Source organism: Myotis nattereri (genome assembly GCF_964212035.1).
Source record: "Myotis nattereri genome assembly, chromosome: 17".
Taxonomy (NCBI): domain Eukaryota; kingdom Metazoa; phylum Chordata; class Mammalia; order Chiroptera; family Vespertilionidae; genus Myotis; species Myotis nattereri.
In genome coordinates this window covers 1,555,202-1,579,913 of record NC_138092.1, presented here as the reverse complement: position 1 = coordinate 1,579,913, position 24,712 = coordinate 1,555,202, and the positions used below count along the sequence as shown (strand labels likewise).

Here is a 24,712-nt window from a genome sequence, read left to right as displayed (position 1 = left end):
TCAAAGACCTTCACAGCAATTTTTTTGCTAATTATTTAGGTTTTTTTTTTTTTAAGGGGAAACAGTAATGACAATATGTTCTTAAGACAAGCTTTAAGATAAAGTACTACAGAAATAAGCTTTTATCATTTTTAACAAAAAAACTAATTTCACAAATATAACAAGAACAGAACTTTCAATGCTACTGAAATTTAAAACAAGATTTATTCTAGCTGAAAATGTCTTAACTGCAAATATTTAATTTCAAAAGTTAAAGATTTACATAATATATTAACACTTTGAATCTAATCTTTTGTTGCCCTAGTGACAATTTTTAATTATTTTCTCAAAACCAACAAATTTTAAAATATAGGGAAAAAAGGTTTCCATAGTATTTTATAGAATTTAATAGAGATAGGAACTAAGATCCTATTTCTCTTATCAAATAACATCCAAAGAAAGGATAGTAATTTTCAAAATTATTTTTACCATGTTACAGTGTATGTACACACACACACACACACACATCACATATATAAATTAGTATAATCATTTCTTCTGGGGAAGCTAATCATCTTTTTTAAAGGAAGTAACTTTAAGAATACAATTTTGTTATTTAAACAATTTCTCCAACTTCCTAACAAGAAAGTTATCTGGCTAGTTTGGAGAATTGGGACATTGCATTCATTCTGTGCTTTCCAACACTGGGCATGGCGTGCAGAAGCAATCGGTTAAAAACATCCCGATCCTCGGGCTGGGAGAACCCCTCCCACAGCCTGCCTCCCACCCGCATCCGCCCCGGGGTGCCCCCGCGGGGCCCGCCTCGGAAGAGGCTCCAGTCCCACCTGCTCTAGGGCCCAGACCACCGCGCTAGGCTGGGACGCAGTGTCTCCCGCGCCCAGGACTCGTGCTGCTGCCCATGCCCCTCGCTCGGTGCCTGGGCGCCCCGCGGTCCGTGGGGCTGGCAGGGAACATGGCTTCTTCCCGCCGCTCCCGGTGCTGTGACTGGGCGGGAGGCCTGGGACGCGGGGAGGTGCCCTCGGGGAGGCCTGTCACGTCCGACCTCGCCCACCCCGCGGCGCTGGGTGCACAGGTGCCCATGAGGGTGAGCAGCGGGCTGGGCGGGTCTCCCCCGAGGGCAGCGCAGACCCGAGCAGCCGGCTCCCAGCCGCCCTGACGCACCAGCTTCCTCCACGAGCTCCGCGGTCTGACTTCACGGGACGGGACGGGCCTGAAAACGCGGCCCGCGCGCCACGGACCCACCGCACCTCCAGCAGCGCGTGGGGCGCGCGCCGCCGTCTCCCGGGCTCGCCTCCCCCCGCGGTCACTTCCGCGAGGAGAGGCGTCCTCGCTGCCCGTCTCATACGGGGCGAGGCCCTGCGCCCCGGTCCGGGAGAGCGGCCCCTGCCCAGGAACGGGCGTGCGCACCCGCGAGCAGAAACGCCGAGGAGGCCCCTCCACCCGGCAGAGGCCCCAGCGCGTACGGCCCGGCCCGGCCCGGCCCGGCCCCGGCAGCGTCGCCGCTCTCCGCGCCCACTGCCCAGCCCCGCGCAGGCCGCCGCCGCCAGGCCGGGCAGCGGGAACGGCTCCGAAAGAGAAGCAGACCGAGCGCGCGAAGCTAAAACCCTGCGAACCCCAAACTCACACCCACACCCTCCCCACGAAGACCGGAGCGGGGAGGGAGCGGGAGGCGCGGGCCCGAGAGGGGACGCTCGGGCGGCAGGGACCCGCCGGGCTGCCCGGCCGTCGCCCGGGGTCGCGGGGCCACGGGGAGCCTGAGCGCCGGCAGCAGGGATGGCGCCCGCCCGGCCCGGGCCCAGGCCACCCGCCCGCAGCCCCGCTCCGACCCGCACCGGTTCACCCCGTGGGCGCCGGTCTCCGGAGAGGCCCCGAGGGCGAGGCTCCGTCCCGGGTCCCCGGCGGCCCCCGGCGCTCCCGCTTCCTCCTCCTTCCTCCCCTTTTGTGAGCGCCCGGCCCGCTCGGCGGCGGCCCCCGCGTCCCCGGCCTCAGCCTCCCCTGAGCCCCGCGTCCCCACCGCCCCGGCCTCCCCCGGCCCCCGGTCTCCTCACGTCCCCGGCCTCCCATGTCCCCAGGCCCCGGGCGCGCGGGCAGGCAGCGCGGGAGGAGCCGGCCTCCGTCGCATCCGCCTCCGGGACTGATCTGTCCGGCCCCGCTCGGCCCTCCGCCCTCGGGCCGCGGCCCTGCCAACCACCAGCCCCGGGAGTGGCCCGCCCGCGCCCCGGCCCGGCCCGGCCCGGCCCCGCACTCACTCGGACCGCGCTCGGCGCGGGGAGGCGAAGACCGACGACAACGGGGCGGCGCCGCGGGCCGACTGGCCGCGCTCCCTCCCACGCCTCACGCCGCGGGCGCTCAGCGGTCCCGGCCCGGCGGCGTCGGCGGCGGCGGCGGCGGCGGGCTCGCGCCCTCGGGGCCGTGCTGCGCGTGCGCGGCAGCTAGCGGAGGCGCGCGCTCCCCGCTCCGCTACGCGTGTCCGCGTCCCGCGCTTCCGCCTCCTGCAGGACCGGGCCTGCGCGCCGCGGGACGCGCATGCGCAGGGCGCCGCCGGCTCCGCTCCGAGGTCGCGCGGGGGACGCCGGGCCGGGGCTTGGAGGGCCCGGGGCCGGTGGGCGGGGCTGCGGCCGGGGAAGCCCTGCCCGGGGCGGGTGGGGCCCCGGCCTGCCGGACCTCCGGGGCCGGCGTGAGGGGCTCTGGGCCGCCGTGGGGGACACTTCCCCGTCCCCAAACCGCAGACGCGGCGGCTCTGGACGCCCTGGTCGGCGACCCAGCAGTTCCGCCCCAGAGTCGGAACCGCCCGCGTCGGGGTCGCTGTGGGCCGGGTCCGTGACCTGTCCAGGCTTCCCGCCCACCTTAAGGAGTTCGGTGCCCGGGCCCCTTTGCAGATGGGGCAGCCGAGGCTCGGGCTGTGTCAGCGGCGTCGCGGCTGGTGCTGGCCTCGCTGAGACTGGGTCTTGGGAAATGGTCTGCAGGGGCCGTGTGAGTCGGGTGGGCAGCTGCGGCACCGTGTGGGCGAGGAGCTCTGGGCCTGAGCCCGGGGAGGAGGGTCCCGGGATCTGGGCCTCACCGGGCAGAGGGCGCTGAGGGCGAGCTGATGGGCTAGGACTGGGTGTCCGAGTGGCAGGGGGTGCAAAGCGCCCATGGCGGGGCCTGGTAGTCGGCTCGGGTGCCTGGCCTTTGTTCTGGAGCGGGGACCTTCGGAAGGGCCGACACCGAAAGTGATAGCTGATTTGTGTTCTTTAAAAAAAAAAAAAAATCACTGGCAACTGCGGTAGGAAGTGAAAGCACCTTTCGTTTTGATGGTGTCGCTTTAATCCTCACCGCAAGCCAGGAGGCAGGAGGCACCCCCCCACCCCCACCCCAGGTGAGCTCCCTGCAGCTGAGCTCCCTGCAGCTGGCGGAGCTGAGGGTCCGCTCTCAGAAGCTGCGTTTGGTTCTCATTCCAACAGAATCGGGTGGGATAAAATGCTTTTGCTTAGCAAGACCTTTTCCATATTCAGTGTTTTCTTTCCATACTGTCCCTTGATGGAATGCATTGTGGTTGTTTGTTGTGTGTTTCTTTCCACTCCATTTAAACTTGTAAGGAGTTCTCTCCCCCTCTCTCTCCCTCTCTCTCTCTCTCCCCCAGCCCAGGACCTTTGCACCGCTGTTGCTCTGCCTGGCCCTCCTCCTCCCCTCACCTCCTTCAGGCCTGCAGATGGCATCCTATGGGATGTAACTGACCCCTGTGCACTCCGCACCCCTCGCTCTAGCACCTGTGGTTCAGGCCTCACAGTAGGTACTTGTTTATTTCTTGGTGGGCCGCTCCCTCCACTAGAATATCAGAATCATGAGAGCAGCGACTTTGTTTTGTTCTCTTCTGGGTCCCTGGCACATAATTAACTACTTGTTGAGTGACTGAATGCAGCCTTGGGTGATGTGAAGTGAGAAAGTATTATTTAAAGTCAACGGAGGGAATGGGAGTGGGGAGGGGAGTGAAGGGACAAAAGGGATTACAGTAAAGGGATGTCTTTGGGGGGAGGGGTTGCTTAGTGTGGTAGACTAAACACAGCCACCAAGTCTTTGACATTGCTCCCTGCAAGAGATGGGATCTAGCTTCACCCCTTGAATCTGGACAGATGTTGTAACTCACGTTGACCGATAAAATGTGTAACAGTGATGTCCGACTTCCGAGCCGAGGCCTCCAGAGGCCAGCCCCAGCGAGCCTAGGGAGGCCCCATGGAAGAGAGCTGAAGCGCACTCCCCCCACCCCCGCCTCTCACCCCGCCACACACAAGCGGCCAGACGTGTGAGTGAGGCTGCCCTAGACCCCACCTCAGTTTAGCCAACTGCAGAGAATCATGAGCAAATGAAAACGGGGTGGGGGTAATTTTTGTTTTATTTCTTGATTGTAGAGAGAGGAAGGGAGAAAGCGAGAAACATCAGCCTGATGTTCCACGTACCAGTATTTACGCATCAATGGTTGCTTCCTGTCTGTGCCCTGACGGGATCGAACATGCAACCTTGGCGCATTGGGACGACGCTCCAACCAGCTGAGCTGCCCGGCCAGGGCAAAACTTGTGGTCTTAAGCTTCTGTGTTTTGGGGCAGTTTGTTACACAGCCATAGATAACTGACACATTCCATTTCCTCGCCTCCGCCGGCCTTGGCGCATTGGAAATTGATCTTCTTAACAGGCAGCTTCGATTATTCTGCTTAACAAGGAAAATGGGGGAAGGCAGGAGGAAGAATCGATGCGCATGAGAAGGACAGGCAGAAAGGCGACAGACAACCTGGGAAGCAGTGAGTGGCTGGTTGTCTAACGGACCCTCGTTAGCCCTGTGTCCTGTGGTGCCCAGAAGCTGCGGCTCAGCCGTCGGATGACTGGTGGCGCGAACCCAGGTCCGGTTCAGCCGTCCGAGTTCACCAGCCCCTGACGCTGGGCAGGCTGCACAGCGTCTCTGAACCTCATTCCTCATCTGCAAGGACCTACATGACCTCGGGTGGCTGTAGGACGGAGTGAGCCCCGCCGTAAGACACTCAGCAGTGTGCGTGGCATAACACGTGTTATTGATTAGCTATCGCATTTCCGTATGGATCACTACTCACCTTGACTGTCACGGCTCCCCAGAGCGTAGCGTTAGCAAAGGCCGATGGTACGTGGGCCCTGTAGGTCAGTCCTGTAAACACTCCCTCTAAACCTCCTAGCAACCCTGCAGCGTACGCACTGTCGTCATCATCCCATTTCATTGATGGGAAAACTGTGGCTCCATCCCCAGTGGGGGGCGTGCAGGAGGCAGCCGATCCATGATGCTCTCTCGTCACTGATGTTTCCCTCCCTCCCTCCCGCTTCCCCTCTGCAGTCAACGGAAATGTATTTAGAAAGCACGCCTGTGGCTCAGAGGAGACAGAAGCCAGGAGGCGGAGAGCGGGTGCTGGCCGGTGCGCGGTAAGAGGGCCCGCTGTGGGAACCCACTGGCGTTTCTCATGAGGAGGCGGAGGGATGGTTCTTGGGGACAGACCACAGGCGCCACACCGAGCGCCGCCATCGCCGCCATCGCTCATCGTATCAATAGCGCACACTGTCATCGCGACCTGAGACTGCTGAGTGCTCACTGGCTGAGCTTGTGCGGGTCCGGTTCCCCCGGGAAGCTGCTCGCCCCACTCCCTGCCAGACTGAGTGCTGCGGAAGGGGTCTCCGTGTGCGGCCCCCACTAGGGAGCGTGGAAGTATCTGTGTAGGTTATTTGGGTTCTTCCGTGTGGGAGACCTCTCCCCCCCCCCCATGTGTTCAGTCACTCCATTTATATCAGCGTGGACGCACGGATATATATATATTTTGTACTTTGGGTTATAATCTGTCACCACTTTATTTTGTTGCTCTTTCTCTGGACGTTGTTAACGTCCAAAACGCCGTCAAGCCTGACATCCTCCAGCCAGAACCAGGCAGTGTCCGCACAGGTAGGGCTGCCTCGGGGCAGAGAGTCAGCCCTGGCCACACAGCCGCTGGGCAGCGGGCGGGAGAGATTGACGGTCCGGTTACAGAGCCTGAACGGACCTCGCAGGTCTGTAACGTTCGTTCCCTCATTCAAACCACTCGTGCCGCGCCCAGGGGATGTGCCGCGCCCCGGGATGTGCCGCACGGCGTGCTAAGCACCAGCTTGCTTCGTTCTGGTGGGAGCAGCGGGTAAACAGGGAATCGGGACTCAGCCAGCGAGCTGCGCTGCGCTGCTGCAGAGGTGATGTTGGCGCTGCGTCTTTTTGTTGTTGTTGATCCTCACTCACCCCAGGATCTTTTTCCATTGATTTTTAGAGAGAGTGGAAGAGGGGGAGAGACCGAGAGAAACGTCGTCATGAGAGACACATTGATTGGTTGCCTCCGGCACGCACCCCAACCTGGGCTGGGGATCGAACCTGCAACCCAGGTACATGCCCTTAATGGGATTTGAACCCACGACCTTCGGTGCCAGGGCCAACACTCTAACCACTGAGCGACACTGGCCAGGGCATGGCTATAATTTTTTAGTAACTATGAGATCCCAGGCATATTAATTCATATCTCTTATCATCACTTCCAAGTTAGGTGTTCTTATTGTCCCATTTTATAGATTAGAAAACTGAGGCAGAGAGATTAAGAGGCTGCCCAAGGTCAAACCTTTGGCTCCCAGTCACGGCCTTTCATCTGGCTTGGTGTGCACTCCTCTGAAACATCCCAGAAGCCAGCAATTATGTAATCAGAAATGTCACTTTAAATTCCAACAGGTGTCCGCACTGACCCTTCTGCTTTTTCTGAAAAGTCATTTATTCTTTGGCTTGAGCTGTTTTCCTTTTCATCTTCTCCAGCTTGTGCTACTGCATGTCACTGTGACGGTGATAATGCCCTTTTCTTCTTTTTAAAAGTTATCTAGCCAGCCTGGCCGGTGTGGTTCAGTGCTTGAGCGTCGACCTACGAGCCAGGAGGTCACAGTCCGATTCCCAGTCAGGGCACATGCCTGGGTTGTGGACTCGCTCCCCAGTGTAGGGCACCCAGGAGGCAGCCGATCCATGATTCTCTCTCATCATTGATGTCTCTCTCTCTCTCTCTCTCTCTCTCTCTCTCTCTCTCTCTCTCTCTCCCCCGTAATAAAAATACTTTTTACAAATGATTTAAAAGTTATCTTGCCAAAGCAAGTGGTAGTTTATAACCCCACCAGATAATTAGTGCGTGTGACAGCCCACAGGCGTGGCGCAGCCTTCAGCGGCAGAGCTGGATGGCTGGGAGGCACACACAGGAGAAGGGCTTGTCCCACCCCCTCGCCCTGCCCTGGGGAACTCACTCTCTACAGGTGGCATCTCGGCATCGCACAACATCCTGTCAACCGTGTTGACAAGAGCCACACGTGTGGTCGCCCTGAGGGGAGACTGGGGCTCACCCGCGGCATCAGCAAGTCAGCACGAGAGGCCTGTGGGCAACAGGCTTTGTGGGCGCAACTCCACCACCTGTGGGGAGAACCTGGTGCCGATTCGGTGTTTGTTGGACGACTGAATGAGGGTCTCCCTAGCCACTCGCTTCTCCCCATGAGCGTGTACAGTGTGTTCCCGGGCCTCGCCTAAACTGTAAGCGCCTTAGGGTGAGGGGCAGGTGACTGGCTCCCCGCTCCCCGTCCTGCTCCCCTTGCACGGCCGGTTCAGACTCGCAGCTGATCGCAGGCGCTCGAACACCTGTTGGTTGGAGCTCACAGAAGTCTGTGGCCGTCACCCTTACTTTAGTACATGGCCACAGTTGGTAATTCATCCGGCGTCCAGGACGCTGCATCTCCCACAAATGGGCTTTGGGGATACGTATATGGAGAGGAACATGTTTCTTTTCTCTTTCTCTCTCTTTTTTTTTTAAATATTTGTATTGATTTCAGAGAGGAAAGGAGAGAGAGAAACATCAATGATGAGAGAGAAGCATTGATCGGCTGCCTCCTGCACACCCAACACCGCGGAGCCAGTCTGCAACCCGGGCATGTGCCCTGACCGGGAATCGAACCATCGTGACCTGCTGGTTCATAGGTCGATGCTCAACCCCTGAGCCACACCAGCCGGGCGGGCGGGCGGAGAGGGCCACGTTTCTCAGTAGCAGCCCAGAGCCGTCCCGCAGGGAGGAGGGGCTCCGCTCACCTGCGCTGGTAATTAGCCTCTCCACCTGGGAAAATCCCCGTGACTCACTGGGTGGAAATGCCTCGGGAACAGGAAAAGGGCTGGGCCCTCCGCCAACCCTGCCAGGCCGGAGGCTCCCTGACCCCGGTGGAAAGTCAACATGGGTTGCCTCACAGGAAAGGGCACGCGCAGGGACTCACGGCCGCCTCTCCTGCCTCGGTCCCGGTCACAGCGCCCTCCGCAGCCTGGCGCTCCTGGTCTGTGCCCGGGCTGAGGACTTCGGTGACGTCCCGAGTGGCCCGTCTCGTTCTGAAATCCTGTGAACCCACAAAAGGGTGACATGTAGTCGGCCGCAGGCTAAGGATGGTCCCCACTGGACACGTGCCCAGCTCACTCAGCAGATGTTGAGGGCAGGGGCGCAGCCTGCTGGAAGCCCCCCACCTCCCACAGACCAACACGGCAACGGCGGACTCCGAGGACAGACAAATCGCCAGGCGCTGGGTGACCGGGCCCGCTGAGGTTGTGTGAGACGAGCCAGAGCCCACGCCCGGCTGCGAGGAGCAGGCCTCGGAAGGGCGTCTGCCCCCGCGGACATGGCAGGGCCAGGCGCCCATGGAGAGGGGCTGCGGGGAAGCGACCCAGCGGAACCGCGTGTCCTTGCCACCCTGAGCCCACCCTTCGACGTGGGCGGCAGGCCTGCCTTTCTGCGGACTGTGAGGACAGAGTTGGAGCACGGAGGGAGGGCTGTCACCAGGCTTCCTTCCTGTTCCCCCCACGCCAAGCCGAGGACTCTCATTCAGTAAACACTGTCGTTTGCTCTAGGACAGCGGTTCTCAACCTTCCTGATGCCGCGACCCTTTATTACAGCTCCTTATGTGGTGGTGACCCCCGATTTCATTGTGACAAGTTGAACATAATTAAACAATATGTAATTATATATGTGTTTTCCGATGGTCTTAGGCGACCCCTGTGAAAGGGTCGTTCGACCCCCAAAAGGGTTGCGACCCACAGGTTGAGAACCGCTGCCCTAGGGAGTCGGGAAGGAGAAACTAGCTGGGGTGACCCCATGCTCCACTGTGGACGCTGACTTCCACGCTGTCTTGGGGGAGGGGAGGCCTGGCACGGCAGGAGGCATTCTGCGCCCAGCTGCCTCCTTCCTGTCCATAAAGTCCATAAATCCAGCTGCAGGTAGGTGTTCCTGGAGACCTACTATGTGTGAAATGCTACCAGGTGCTGCGAAGGCAAAGAAGCAGGAGGTGGCCAGGCTCTGGCTGCCTGTGGGGTATCACAGGAGCCAGCAGGGGGCTCATGGGGTGCCAGCTGGGGGGAGGAAGGGCGTTGGGGACGGTGGGGGGCATTCCTGGGGGCGTGGTCCTAGGCCGGATCCTGTCCCCCTCATTCTCCACCGTGGTCACCCTGCACGGGTGACCCTCAAAGCTGGACCTCAGGCCAGGCCTCTGCCCAGAGTTCCAGACTGGGGTCCAAGGGGCGCAGACCCATCCTAAGCGTCTTACCAATCGGCACTTATCGCAACCCCCCGCCAGCCTGAAGAGGTAGCGACTGCTGTCACCCCCACTTTGTAGACGAGGGCACCCAGGAGCGGAGGGGTACCTGACCCAGAGCCCACAGCGAAGGAGGGGCAGAGGCAGGGTCTGGGCTCAGGGGCGCGGCTCCCAGGCCCCTCCTCTCCGCGGGCACAGCCTCTGCGGTGGGCCTGTGACACTCGTTCAACCCAGGAGCCTGGCCTGTGGAACGTGTTCGTCCTCGGCTCCCTATTTTAAGACCAAGCCGCGGGCTGGAGGAAACAGATAAGGAGTTTGTGCTTCCGGAGCCCAGGGCCCGGCAGGCCCTCCCATCGCGGGGAGCGGGGAGCTGAGCAGCAGACGGGCGAGGCCGGGAGGGGTCCCAGGGGCGGGGGGGGGGGGGGGGCTCCCCGCTGGCCGGCATGCCTGCAGGCGGAAACCACTAAGTGGACGTCCAAACACACAAGCCACCGCAGGCGCATCTACCACGCGCGTGGACACGTACCAGCAGAGGAGAGGGGAGATGGGGCTGCAGAGGGAAGGCGGGCGGCGCTAAGCCGGGGCCTGGGGTCCCGCTGCCTGAGGGAAGAGCCCCAGTGCCCAGGGAGACAGAGGAGCCATTCAGAGCGCACGCCCGCCTTCTCTTCAGTAATTGATGCAAAAGCCGCCGCGAGTGTGCACATGGCGAGGGGAAGCCGGGAGGAAGGAAGTGGTGCTGTGGCCTCCCAGATCCGGGGAGGGGGCCCCCGGGGCCGACAGCTCAGCTGAGGCCCAGCTCCCCCTTCACCGCTTCGTGGCCTTGACCTCTGAACCCCAGTTTCTCCATCAGATTGGCCCTCGTGGCCACCAGCTGTTCCTTCAGGATCTGGTGGGGGGGGTGGCGGGGAGGGAGACCGGGGTTGGGGGGAAATAGTGTCCACCAGGGCCTCGGACTCCCTGGTTGTCTGAGCCAGTCGGGTCCAGGGAAATGCCGCACAGAAGGGGCTGGACAAGCCCTTGCAGAGGCTGCTGTGAGCGCCTCTGGTGACCGGCCTGGGCCTGGCCCGCGGCGACCACCCTGCCCGGTGGTCAGGCGGCCAGGCCCGGCCCCGCCTGTCTGCCCAGACACGGTGCAGTCAGAGGCCCGTGCTGAGGAGGAGGAGGAGGGGGAGACTTCCCTTCAGGGCCCTGCCGTCACCATCTGAAAATGCTTCATATTTTATCTTTGAGTCTGTGTTTCGTAAGTGAAGTCCAGGGACGATGAAGGGCCCTCGGGGGACTCTGGAAGCCTCGGCATGTGGCCCCCATCACCTCCGGGCCTCCCTGCCACCCAACGCCTGGGTCCCGCCGACCTCACCCTTCCTGCCCCCTCCCTGGGGCAGCTGCCGCCCTCCACCCCCACGGTCGGCATGGTACAGGCTGTCCCCACCCTCAGCTGGCAGTGCCGCAGCACCCGCTCTGAGCCAGGGGGCACCCTTGGGGGCGGGCACCACCGTGGCTGGGGCAGGGCCCTGAGAAGCAGAGATGGGCTGCGGGCTCCTGGCTGGAGGCACATTTTCGTTTTGCCTCGAGCCCTGCAGACTCTACAACACACGAGGAGCCAGGCCCTCACACGCTGCTCTGCGCACGAGGGCGTGGCTCTTCAGGGCCCTTGGCCTCTCCCCAGGGTGACAGCTTGGCATGGAGGCCGGGGGACTCATCCCACAAAATGCCCCGCCTCCGCGTGGAGCCAGCGGCAGGAGGACCTTTCTAGAGGAGATGGCAAATGGCTCGACTCTTCCACGAAGAGCAGAGCTGGGTCTGGCTGGAAGAGCGCTCTCCGCTGGTGGAACAGCATCTGCTAGGAGTCCGAAGCTTGGAAGCGTCCTGACGTTCTGGGGGAGGCTGGGCATGGGGCTGGATGCGAGGGGAGGCTGGGAGGAGCCGCAAGGGCTGGAGGAGGCGGCACCAGGCTGAAGGGCCTTGCGCAGGAGCCACCCAAGTTTGGATTCATCTTTCTGGTTCGTTCCCAACCACACCAGGTGGCTGGGAGTAGAGGCTCAAGTAGTTTTATCGAAGCACGAGGCGTCCCTGACCTCTCCCGGCGCCTCCTTACGCTGCATGTGAACGGCCCTGCATAGGAGAGGCGCGGTTTATTTCCTAAAAAATGCTTCAGGAGACACCCACTGAGGGACAGAGCGGTGCCGGTGCCGCGGGGAAACCTCCCCTTTTTCTAGGAAATGTCCCGTCCCCCACCCCACCCCCCGGACTGCTCTAGCGGCTGGAGGGAGGGAGGGATGAGGGAATGACTGATGGAGAACTGACAAGTTGGGGTAGAGAGATTTTAAAATACGTGTGGGGCCGAAACCGGTTTGGCTCAGTGGATAGAGCGTCGGCCTGCGGACTGAGAGGTCCCAGGTTCGATTCCGGTCAAGGGCATGTACCTGGGTTGCGGGCACATCCCCAGTGGGAGATGTGCAGGAGGCAGCTGATTGATGATTCTCTCTCATTGATGTTTCTAACTCTCTATCTCTCTCCCTTCCTCTCTGTAAAAAATCAATAAAATATATTATAAAAATAAATAAATAAATAAAAAATAAAATACGTGTGGGGAGGTTTAAGACGTCAGGATTTGGACAGAGTGATGGGGAGGGAATCCTGGCGTTCGTGAGGGAGGGTGGGAGGCAAAGGGACCCGAGGCAGGAGGGCCTGGATGGCGCGAGGAAGGAAGTCAGGAGGAAGCAGAAGGCATGGAAACCGTGGGGAGGAAGCCAAAGCGCCAAGCGGGGTCTCCTGGGAGCGGTGCCCCCAGGGGGGACGGATGAAGGCCTGCTGCTCTGGGGGACCCCGCTCTGGATGAGTCAGGGGTGCTCTCTGCTCGGCCCTGGGCCTCCCCCTACTCCCCCGCCTCCACAGCCCAGGTGCGGACCCCAATCGCTCCCCCCACCCTCCCCGCCTCTGTCACTCTCCCCCCCAGTCTTCCCACCATCTTACTCCCGCCTCCGGGTGGGGGCTCCCGCAGCTCACGAGATACACCCTGTCTCCACGCACACACCAGCACCATGGCAACGGCAACCCCGTGACAACAGCAAAGAAGCCAGACGCCAATCGCCAACTCAGAGAGCCGACCATCTGCGAGGCCACACCGCCGCATGCAGCCGTCCTGAGGGCTCCTGGCGGCCCAGCTTCGCCGGTGGAGGCGACCTTCGACCTTCGAGTGGCGCAGGAATGAGCCCCCTGCGTCCGGCAGATGGGCGTTTCTGACCATGACCGCGGAAGGGAGCAGCGGGGGTGTGCCTGGCGGGGAGGGGCGGTTGTAGGGACCTTGGGTCACCATGAGGGAGGGTTCTCCACTGACCACACGTCCGTGCTCTCTGTCGGAGTCCGTGTCCAAGCCCATCTGTGGAGGCAATGAATGGCCCCTCTATGTTTGAATGAAAGGCCCCACCCACGTAGCCTCTGGGGCTGGGCTTCCACAGGCCTGCCGCTGGCTGTCATCGCCGTCAGAGGTTTCCCAGGAGCACGTGGCCGGGCAGGCCTTCACGTCTGTGAGCTCATTCCTCTCCACAGCAAGCTTGGGAGGAGGGGGCAAGCGGCCAGGGCATCATCCTTGTAAAGATGAGAAAGCACGCGAAGAGGTGTTCCCTGTGCAGGGTCACCCAGGTGCTAGGAGGAGGAAGGAAGGAAGCAGCCGGCCCCGCGGTCCTGCTCTCGGTGTAAATTCTTGACCTTCGCCTCACTCCGGGGTCAAGGCAGCCTGAAGGATGCCCTGTGAGGAGGAAGGGTCTGTGGGAAGCTGCTGGCTGGGGATTTGGCCATGAATCCCTAACTGGGCCGGTCATGGCGGGCAGGCACATCCAGGCCTGTCACTCTGGGTAAAGGGTTAGTTCCGCCTAAAGCCAGCCCTGGCCATTGGTCTAGTGCCGTGGTCGGCAAACTGCAGCTCGCGAGCCACATGCGGCTCTTTGGCCCCCCCGAGTGTGGCTCTTCCACAAAATACAACGTGCAGACGCGCACATACAGCGCGATTGAAACTTCGTGGCCCACGCGCAGAAGTCGGTATTTTGTGGAAGAGCCACACTCAAGGGGCCAAAGAGCCGCATGTGGCTCGCGAGCCGCAGTTTGCCGACCACTGATGTAGGGTTACGCGCCTTTGACATGAGCGGTAGCTGCCTCCAGGGAGCCCATAACTTTAACCTCCTGAGACCCCATCTCCGCCGCCGTCGCCTGCCTTCCCTCCCCGCCTTCATCTCAGATTCATAACAGAAACGGCAACGCCGTCCTCCTCGGCGCATGTGAGGCCGCGCTGCCTGGCAGTGTCAGTCCTGCTCCCGGGAACTCAGAAACGCTCTACAGGTCTGGGCGTTCCTTACGTGGACGACGGTGCCTGCGCCCACGCGGCATAGCTGTCGCTGTGTTTGATCGGAGGTGACAGCAGGTGGCAGGAAGGCACAGGTGTCTGACGGGGGGTGGGGGTCAGCCACCTGGGTACTTGGGTTCTGGCTGGGGAAGAATTGGGAGCAGGACACATGCTGCAAGAGAACAATTTCCCATAAAGTCACAGAGGTGGCAGGAGTCATTCCTGCAGGAGGCGGGCTGAGAAAACACGTTACAGGGTGACCTGGGGAGGGCGGGAGGGGGTGGTAATGTGCCTGGAGGGAGGGGAGCCGGTGCGAAAGGCACAGGTGTTGGTGGGGAGGGCGGACAGGAGAGTCCTAAGGGTTTGGGGACGGGGATTCTAGGGCAGCCCCCCAGGTGTGAGCTCCCCAGGTGTGAGCTCCCCAGGGGTCTCCCCTGAGACTGACTGCTCCAGGGCAGGGCCAGCGCCCAGGGCAGCTGTCCTGAGGCAGCGTGGTGTCCCTGGGCTGGTCTGGCCACTTTTCTGGGCCTGGAGCTGAAGTACAACTGAGGCCCAGATGTTATCTCCAGGGAGCAAAGGTCAAGGGTCCGAACCACATGACCAGCCACCTGCGAGGGGAGGAGAGGTCACCCTGGGGGCGGGGTCCTGCCTGTAATTGTCCATTGCTGGGCACCTGGGCGTTCTGCCCCGGGGGAGGGGGGGCAGGTGCAGCGGGCCCCAGCGTCCTTGCCTGCTCCTGTCTGTCTGCCGACCACACGTGCCTCTCTGGGGTCTCCCTGCGTCTGTGGGACTTTGGAAAGGGGGGTGCAGATCCACCTCTGCTGCTAGTTTTGCTTTTTTTAAAAAAAAAGCCAGGCTGTGGGTTCAGGTGCAGAGCTCCCCCCTCCCCGTGGGGCCGGGCGCCGGGGTCATGGGTGCCTTTCCCACTTCCTCTCTGCTCTGACCGCTGACCGCAGACGCACTTTCGCTGAGATCCTTCCCCCTGAGCTTACAGGCTGAGGCGCCGGGAAGACCGGGTCTGAGTCAGCTGCCACCGGCCGGGGTGAACGGGGTCGGTCCGGCAGCGGTGACGCCGCCCTCAACTTTCCACGCGGAGTCCAGGAGACCAGTGTTTCTGCCCTGGCCAGTTTGGCTCAGTGGATAGAACATCAGCCTGTGGACTGAAGGGTCCCAGGTTCGATTCCCGGTCAGGGCACATGCCCAGGGTTGTGGCCTGGATCCCAAGCAGGGGGCACGCAGGAGGCAGCCGATCGATGATTCTCCCTCATCACTGATGTTTCTCTCTCTCTATTCCTCTCCCTTCCTCTCTGAAATCAATAGAAATATATATTTTCAGCCCTAGCTGGTTTGGCTCAGTGAGTAGAGCATAGGCCTGCGGACCAACCGAAGGGTCTCTGGTTTGATTCCAGTCAAGGACACAAGCTCAGGTTGCGGGCTCGATCCCTGGTAGGGGGTGCAGGAGGCAGCCGATCGATGATTCTCCCTCATCACTGATGTTTCTCTCTCTATTCCTCTCCCTTCCTCTCTGAAATCAATAGAAATATATAAGATCCATGTCTCTGTCCCTCGCTCGCAGGCTGGTGACCGTGGCGTGGCCTCGGGGTCTACTCCGGGGGGTATGTATCAGCTTCCAAAGCTGCTGTCACAACAGGTGGTTTACACAACAGAAACCCCGCCCACAGGCCTGCAGCACAGACTCCAGGTCCGGTTGTCGTCCCTCCCAGACGCCAGGGCTCTGCATCCCTGGGCTGGTGGCCACATCCCTCTGATCGCTGCCTCCCTCGTCCTTTGGCCCCTCCTCCGTGGGTCCCTCCTCCAAGGTCCTCTCCTGGAGTCTGAGCCTCACCCTACATCCAGGAGGGGATCCCCTCAAGATCCTTAACTTCCGTCCACCAAGACTTTTCCCAAATAAGGTCATGCTCCCAGGAACAGGGATCAGGACTGGAACACATCTTTTGGGGACACATTTCTGCCCCCCTCCCCCCCTGCATGTGGGGACAGTGATCTGACCCAACCCCATAGGTGGGGCGGGCAGGAGGAGAAGTGAGACCAAGAAGCACATCTGCAATCCCAGGGGTGAGGTGCAGGGGTGCATCCCCTCCCGGCAGCAGGCCCACGGGGAGAGCTAACCCGCCCCGCCTCTCCTCAGCTCTGCCTGTCTGAGCAGCAGGACCACCTGCCCACCTGCTCCTTGGGGGCAGAGCTGCATCTACGCCCCCACCCCCACCCCGTCCCCTGCCCTGTGTCACACTGTGACCCACAGAGGTCCCAGCCACTGTCATGGCTCTCAGCTCCGCCTCCCGCCCTCCCTCGACCTAAATTCCAGCTGCTCCCTTCCTTCTCCCGGCTCCTCTGCTCCCTGGACTCTCCTGACCTTTTCCTGCTCCAGGCAGAGGGTGACAGCCGTCACCGGGCACCTCTCCGGGGGCCCCCACACAGGAGTGCAGGGGCAGGAAGGCACCCCTCCTCAGCCAGCCTCCACCGGGAGGGACTGTGGCCACACACATGGTCCCCGCGCCCAGTGATGTCCCTGCGTGGGGGTGAGCTTGGGCCTGCCTCCCCTCTGCCCGGACCTCCCCAGGTCCGCCATCTGAGCACAGGGCCCCCCTCCCTGGAGAAGCCCCCAGCACCCTGGGGGGTGGGGGGCTATGGGGCTCAGCGTCTGCCTGGCTCCTTCCTGGGCGGTTACCTTGAGCGTGGGGGGCGAGGGGGGGGAGGGAGCCCATCTGGCCCCGAGTCAGAATCCTCCCACCGCTTCCCGCACCCACTTCCCAGCCGGGTGCCCCGGGTGGTGCTTCTCTCCTCCCGACTCAGTTTCCCAATGATTCAGGCAGAGGGCAGGGTGAGGGCCGTGGGCACCCCTCCCCCGCATGAGGGTGAGGGCCGTGGGCACTCCTCCCCCGCACGGGGTTCCCGGCGACTTGGGTTGTCTGTCTGTCTCCCCCAGGGCCGCGATGAGGCAGGGGGGCGGCGGGGCTGGGGATGGCAGGCGAGCCCGGGTGGGCGTGATCCCCCTTTCCAGAGAGGGATGTGGGGGGGCGCCAGGGCTCCCCGTGACTGGGAAGCTGCAGCGCGTGACTTCCTGCCCCAACGTGGTGACTGGCCTCCAGGCTCTGGGGCCTGGGGGATCTGGGGAGGGGGCTGCCCCCTGATGGCCTTGGGTGCCCAGGGCCGGGGTAGTGGGTGTCCAGGCCGCCCTTCCTCCGGCCAGGCCTCCCCAGCCCCTCGGCCTCCCCAGCCCCTGGGCCTGGGGCGGAAGCCCCCCCAGGAAGTCCATCTGGCCATTGTTTGGCATTTCCTCCTTGGCAGTGGCTGTGGTTCCGGAGCCGGCTCTTGGCCTCTGCCCAGGGGCAGGGCCTGGCTCTCCCAGAGGCCCCGGCGGGTCCCTGCGGTCCCTGCGGAGCTCAGCCAGTCAGCCAACAAATCCTCAGCGATGAGACCACGGGCTCCTGCCCTGCAGGTAAGGGAGTGGCCGGAGACTGAGCCAGCCGACCCTAGGACCGCCCAGGACCGCCCAGACTCCTTCCAGCCGGCCTCCCGAACTCAGCACGGAGACGGACAGGGAGACGGGCATAGATAGTAAGACAGCCCTGTCACTGTGGTAAAATACAAGGAACAAAATTTACACCGTAACCTTTTCTTAAAAAAAAAAAAAGTCCATATATATATATATATATATACATATATATTAAAATTGATGTCAGAGATGCAGAAGGAAAGAGAGATAGAAACCTCAGTGATGCGATGATGAGAGAAATCATTGATCAGCTGCCTCCTGCACGCCCCACACTGGGGATCGACCCCCAAACCAAGGCATGTGCCCTGACCAGGAATCGAACTGTGACCTCCTGGTTCATAGGTCGATGCTCAACCACTGAGCCACACTGGCCAGGCTGCAGTGTAACCATGTCTAAGGGGGCAGTGCATTCGCACAAAAGTTCAAACTGCTGTGCAGTCGTCACCACCTTCCACTTCCAGAACTTTCTCATCTCCCCCCCTCCTGCAAGCCCTGGCTCCCCCATTCCCTGCCTCTCTGACCTGGACCTCTCCAGGTGCCTCAGCACAGGAACCCGCAGTCCGTGTCCTCCGGTGACTGGCTCCTCACTCAGCACCTCCTCCAGGCGGCTCCAGGCTGCAGCGCGAGGCGGCACCTCCCTCATGTTCAAGGCTGAGTATGTTCCTTCCTGCGCTGGGCCGCCATCGTGTCCCGTCGGCCGTGGACACCGGTGTGGCCTCAGTTCGGGCCGCTGAGCATTCTGCTGCCGGGAACACCGCGTGCAGGCGCCCGAGGTTCTGCTTCCGTCCTTGGGAGCAGACACGCAGAAGTGGGAGTGCTGGTCACACACAGGGACAGACAGAGAGGGAGAAAGACAGACAGAAACAGAGAGAGAGTGAGAGAGAGACAAAATAGATGGAGAGAGACAGACAGATCGAGGGATGGAGGGAGGGCCCCTGCTCGCTCGGGCTGCAGGCACTGAGCCAGCGTCTCTCCAAATCCATCAGGCAGCCTGGTGGGAGGTGCTGGGATTTCCAGCTCCCTCGCTCGATGGTCAAACTGCATAAAGGCCTCCCCAGGCGCCCCGGGGGGGCAGGGTTCCCAGCTTGAATGTGATGACACGTCATTTGGCCCAAAGAAAACAGCCCGGGGAAGCCGGCTCGTTCCCACCTCACCGTGTGGCCTGTGCGCTGTCTGGTGGCTGAGGTGGGTGTGGGTGTTTCCAGGGCAGTGCACGGGGCTCTGGCTCCAGCCACGCTCAGGCCTCTGCGCGTGTGGGCGCGGGCACCAGTGCACGTGTGGGTGAACGTGTGGCGTGGTGCCCTCCTCTGCCTGTCCCAGCCCCCAGGAGATGGGCACCGTGGGGAGAAACAGCAGCTCAGAGGTCCCTCCACGGCCAGGACGTGGACGCAGCCTCCAGGCCCGAGCCCTCTGCCCTGTCCTCCACTCGCTGCAGGGACAGCCTGCAGGCGCTCCGCTCAGAATAGGAGGGTCCCTGTGCCAGCGGGGGGAGGAGGCATGAGCTAGAACGGAGCTTTGTAGGGACTACACGGGCAGAAGCACGGAGAGGCCATGGACGGAACATACAGAGAACATGCGAGGAATGCGCGGCACCGTGCAGCAGGGTAACGTGTGCGGCGCCGGTCCTGGGAGGGAAGGAGGGGGTGGAGCGGAAGTGAGACTTGAAGAAATCATGGCTGAGGGTTTCCAAAGCCATCCAGCCACAGACGCAGGGGCTCTGAGAGCCCGAGCGCTCACGCCGAGCTGGTGAAAATGAAGGGAAAGAGAAAATGTAAGAAGTGGCCAGCAGGAAGGACAATGACGTTCAACGGAGCGAGAGCCCGAGCCTGGAAGGCCTCCGGAGGAACCGGAATTCAGGCGCTTTGGGATCAGGAAGGGCCGCCAGCCTTTCTCACCGCTCACCCCACGCGGAGGAAACACTAACCTGCATCAGGCAGAGGGACGGCCGCCCAGATGCAGGGAGAGAGCGGAGTTCGGATAAAGGGGCCGAGCAAAAGGCAGATAAAACTAAACACGCTGACGGTTGTAAATCACGCCGTGTGGGATCGAACACGTACATACACGAGACACAATTAGCAAAACAGACACGTTGTCAACGAGAACTTACAAACCTGGAAACCAAAGGCTTACCCAGACCCGGGCAACACGTGCCCCGCCCACAACACTGCGGTGCCACCGCCACCTGGTGGCAGCAGACAGTAACTGCGAGAAACTGCAGGAGAAAAGTTGTTCAATCAGTGCCTGTCGGATGAATAGGTATTGCTGTTTTCTGCCTGTATTTCTTTTTAAGAAAAAATATTAAAATACAAAGTGACATCTGAGCATCATAGAGAATTCAGCAAAACAATATGAAATCCCAAAGATGGAAGGAAAAAAACAACCCCAATCCCAGCAGCCGGAATAGCCAACACCGTTGGGTGAACTTCATTTTGGACGACTTCACACGCAAACACAGAGAGAAGCCTGGGTGAGGCACAGATGGGCAGAGATACTGTCATAAAACCGTAACAATCATATTTCAGATGCAACTTAAACTTTAATTTTACTTGATTTTCACAAGAAAAAGAAAGAGAAGTTGATGGAATTGCTGAATTCATAGAAATATTTCCTCTAGACAAGAGATACTTCCCCTAAAATATCCGTTCGAGATTTTAAAAAAAAGAAAGAAGCTGTGAGAACATCCAATGTTTAAGTCATTACGACTTTTCCCAAGGACGGATTTTCGTTTCTGTTCGTCTAGACAGGCTTCTTGCTGTGAAAGGTGAGTTTGTTGGCTCAGCCACACGGGCACGAACACACAGGTCTGATACAGAAGCCCTTCTGAACCGTTAGGAAATGTCGGCCCTGGACTCTCCCGGGGCTCACCCTCCCTCCTGGCTGCCCCCTCCCAGGGCAGGACCAGCCCCAACCCGCTTCCCGGGACCCAGAGCCACAGCAGGAAGGGGACTCTGGTCCCGGCTCCCAGGCGCCTTCCACACCCACCCCTTAGCCCCAGGCAGCTTAGCGCCCTGTGTTTTACATAATGGCCTCGGTGAGGCCTGGCCTGCAGAAAGCATTCAGTGGAATCCCTGCTCAAGGTCTGCCCTCAGGCCCTTGAGCTTGCACAGTCCAGGACTTTGGACAATGAAGGCCTTACCCCAAACACAGCAGCTCCTTATGAAGCCAAGTGACCGTGCACTTCCCGGTGTCATGACCTGCTGGGGTCCAACCCCAGCAGGTCCAGGGGTTCCCCATAGGTGTGGACGGAGTCCGCGAAGAAGGAATGACACAGAGGCAGTGTTCAGGTGATCATCATAGCCGGGATCTCTAGCCAAGTTCTGGTTCGGTTCTCCAGCGAAGTTCTGGTTAGGATCTCCAGCCAGGTTCTGTGTCCATGTTCTCTTGCTAGGTTCTCCAGCCAGGTTCTCCAGGTTCTGTAGCCATGTTCCCTCGCTAGGTTCTCCAGCCAGGTTCTGTCCAGGTTCTGTTGCCATGTTCTCTCGCTAGCTTTTCCAGCCAGGTTCTGTCGCCAGGTTCTCTTGCCATGTTCTATCCAGGTTCTGTAGCCAGGTTCTCTCACTAGGTTCTGTCTCTAGGTTCTGTAGCCAGTTTCTGTCCAGGATCTTTTGCCATGTTCTCTCCAGCGAAGTTCTTCTGTCTCTAGGTTCTGTGTCTAGGTTCTGTGTGTAGGTTCTGTCTTCTAAGTTCTGTCTCTTGTTGTCTTGTTACATCTGTATTTATACCAGTTGATTCAATCCTATCAATCTCTATTCCAAAGGTTAGGGCATTTCTTATCTCCATTCCAGGGAGTAAAGATTATGTAGCTTAAGCATGATTGTTTGTAGTTTAAGTGATTGATTACCCGCCTGGCACTTAGTTAAGGGGTTTTATTCCCTCCCTAACTTCAGGGGAAAATCCCTACCTGGGGAAACAACCTTTCTCAGAGAGGTGACCTTGGTTAAAACACATAGTGCCAAGAAGGTGAGCAAACATATTAAGAACAGTATGCCATATATGCCAGGTCCCTTGAAACAGCAAGGATGGACCGGTTCCCAGCAATGACCTCGCACCCTAATGGGCAGCAGACCCAGGCCTGCGGGGGTGGACCTCTGAGGGGCTCCAAATCGGAGGAGGCGGGAGGTGCTGGAGCCCAGGCTCAGGTGGAGGTTGTAGGAAGGGAGTGGACTTTGCTGGGGCTCGGGCTCAGCTCCCAGTCCTGGGGCAGGTGCTCCCCAACCCTGCGAGGTGTTTCCTCGCTCCCTCCCCCCTCCAATTTACTGAGCACCTGTCCCAGGGGCTGGGGCACAGAGGCAAAGCTCGCACCCCAAGACCTCAGCCCTGTGAGAGCATCATCGAGAAAACAGCTGTGACCTCAGGGGTGCAGGGTGTGCCCGAGGGACTCAGGGAAGTTCCCAGGGGACTTACAGCCTAGCTGGGCCCTGAAGGAGGAGGAAGAGCGTTCCAGGTGGCGGGAACTGCAGGTGCGAAGGCAGGGAGGCAGGAGACAGCCTGCCTGGTTGGGAACTCGGGGAGGGCGTGGAGCCCAGGCCCAGGAGACCTGCTGGGTGAGGCTGGGGTCCCAGACCCCCTACCTGGACCCTCTGCCTCCCTGACCTCCTTCTCTCGGCTGCCTGGCCAGGAAGAGGCCCGCCCACCCGCACAAAAGGAGGCTCTGAAGCTGGAGGGGGGGAGGAGGGCCAGCTGCTGTGTGTTTTGGGATTGCTTCTCAGAAGCCAGCCCTCCTCTTCCTCCTCTGACACCATGGCAACCAGGTGGCCACTGGGGGAGCCGCCTGCGAGCTGGGCTGAGTGGAGGGGGAGGGGGGCTGGGGGAGGGCCCTCTGCTCCCCTCTCTGAGCCTCAGTCTTGGCATCTGGAATATGGGCACCACCACCCAGGTGCTGGCTCCTGTCAACCAGGTGCTCCAGGGAGGGAGGCCCAGGCTGGACTCATGAGGGGGAGGCCGAGGGGAGGGTGGGGGGTGGGGTGGGAGGAGGGCCCTGCAGTTGGGGGCTCGGCCGGGCGGGGAGTCCCTGAGCTGGTGGCCTGCGCTTCCCACCAAGCAGCCCCTGCACCGTCACTGCCGAGGAGCCGGGGAGTGGGAGGCAGGGCCGAGGCACAGACACAGGGACCGAGCTCCCCGGGAGCCCTGCAGCGAGAGGTCTGGGGGTCCCCCTGCGGGGCTCAGGGCTCAGCTGTTCCCAGAACCCCGTCAGGGCCCCAGAAGGGGGGGCAGGAGGGCTGTTTCCTGGGCTGCTGCTCCGATGACTGCAGACGGGCCTAACCCACAGGGACAGGACTCCCCCCGCCCCCCACCCCCGTTCTGGGCCAGAACCTGAAACCAGGTGAGGGCTGCGCTCCCTCCGAGGGCTCAGGACGGGGCCTCCTGCCCCTCAGCTTCTGGGGCTCCCGGGCTCCTGGGCTCCTGGCCGCATCCCTTCAGTCCTCACATGGCTCCTCCTGCACCTTCAGGTGTCCCCTAACCCCACCACCTTGGTCATGAGCCCACCGCCCGGACCATGTGGCCCCGCCCCTTCCCACGTGAGCACTTCCGGCCATCACGTGGCCCCGCCCCCTGTTCAGGTACACACTTCCGGCCATCACGTGGCCCCGCCCCCTGTTCAGGTGCACACTTCCGGCTATCCAGGTGGCCCCGCCCCTGTTCAGGTGCACACTTCTGGCTACCCATGTGGCCCCGCCCCCTGTTACGTGTTACGTGCGCACTTCCGGCCCACCATGTGGCCCCGCCCCGTTGAGCCCTCGGTTAGTCTTTGTTTCTGGGGCGCGGGCTCTCTCACCTGTCAACAGTCCTTTTGACCAAGTCCCCCTAGAAACCGTGACCCCTGGGGCTGCAAAGGAGACAGGAGGGCAGCGGCCTGTCCAGAGTCCGCGCGAGAGGCCCAGAGGCCAGTGCGTCCCTGGAGGCTGGGGGAGGTGGGTGGGGAGGCGGGGTGCTGGTCAGGGGGACAGGCCTCGGGGCAAGCGGGGCGCACACAGTCACCATAAAAGGGCAGAGCTGACAAGGTCCCCCTGGGCTGCCCACAGCCTGGTCTCCTCTACCTGTGGCCTCTGGGGAAGCGACCCCTCGCCCTGCGGCCATTGGTCTGACGGGCTTCACCCCTTCCCCCCGCCTCCCCCACCCCCAGTGGACAGGGGTCCTGTCCTGGCCCCCGGGCCTCTGGGCGGCTGCTCTTGGTCCCGGCCCCTCCCCGCTGGTACCCGGGGGAGTCCCGCCGCCTGGGGCGAGGGCCTTGGGTGGAGACCGCCCGCCTCCCCTCCTGCGGCTTCGATCACGAAGTTCTTCGTTCTGTGTCTCCCCTGGAAGATTTTACCTCGAAAAGACATGGGTTCGGAGTCTGCGAACCGGCCAGCTGACTTCCTGCATCTGCTCTTGAGCCGTGGCTCTGCCGGTGCCGCCTGGTTCACGTCCCTGATGCCCCCCACCTCCAGGCAGCATCTCACCGCCGGCCCCCACGCAGCGCACAGCACCCTCCGCGCCCTGCAGCAGCTCCCGGGACCCGCTGAGCCCGGGCCCCAGCCTGTCCCTAGTCCCTCAGGTCCTGCCTGCAGCCCCGGGGCCCTCAAACCCCCTTAGACAGAGGGGTGCAGACCCCAGGGGGGCACGCCGCCCCCCTAAATGCCGTGAGCACCGAGTCTGGGCTGACGTCCCGCTCCTGGAGGGCTCGGCCTGCGCAGTGCGGCCACCGGAGGGGACGCAGCTGGGTGCTCCCCCCCCCCCCCCCCCCCGGCCCTGGCTCAGCCGCCCTCTGACCCCGCTGCAGGGGCTCCAGGGGTGGCCCCCAGCCCAGCTGCCCGCCTGGAGACGCGGCAGGGGCTGTCGCCCTCTGCTGGCCGGTCCCAGTTCCTGCAGAAGGTGGAGCCCTCGCTGCCGCCAGCCAGCGCCGCGGAGCCAGCCCAGCCCCCTGCCCCTCGCGCATCGGGGCCAGGATGGAGCGGAGCTGGATCGGGAATCGGGGGGCTCTGCCGCTGATGTGGGGCCCCTGTGCACGTGTCGCCGTGGCCCTGTCGCCGTGTGACCTCGCAGAGAGGTGGCGGGAGTCCCGCCCGAGAGCTCAGAGGAGACGGCCGAGCGGAGAGGCTTTGTCGGGGAGCGGAGGCCCGGCCCCGCCTCGCTGCCTCCAGGGGGCGCCCCACCCCGCAGGGACGGGCAGGCCCAGGCTCCTGTCTGGGGCGGTCAGAGCTGGAGACGGGCCCTTGGCTGCCTCGCGAGGGAAACCGAGGCACCGGGAGGCCGAGGGCGCGCTCGCTGCCCGCGGACCT

At 61.4% G+C, this 24,712-nt stretch overlaps 1 long non-coding RNA gene across 1 annotated transcript; it reads left to right on the top strand.

Moving 5' to 3' along the window:
• The first annotated feature begins 2,631 nt into the window (after positions 1 to 2,631).
• On the top strand, positions 2,632 to 7,115 carry LOC308533123. The gene is made up of 4 exons (XR_013997038.1): positions 2,632 to 2,973; positions 3,623 to 3,768; positions 4,389 to 5,128; positions 5,336 to 7,115. It is a non-coding gene; the product is annotated as an uncharacterized lncRNA (long non-coding RNA).
• Positions 7,116 to 24,712: the final 17,597 nt, after the last annotated feature.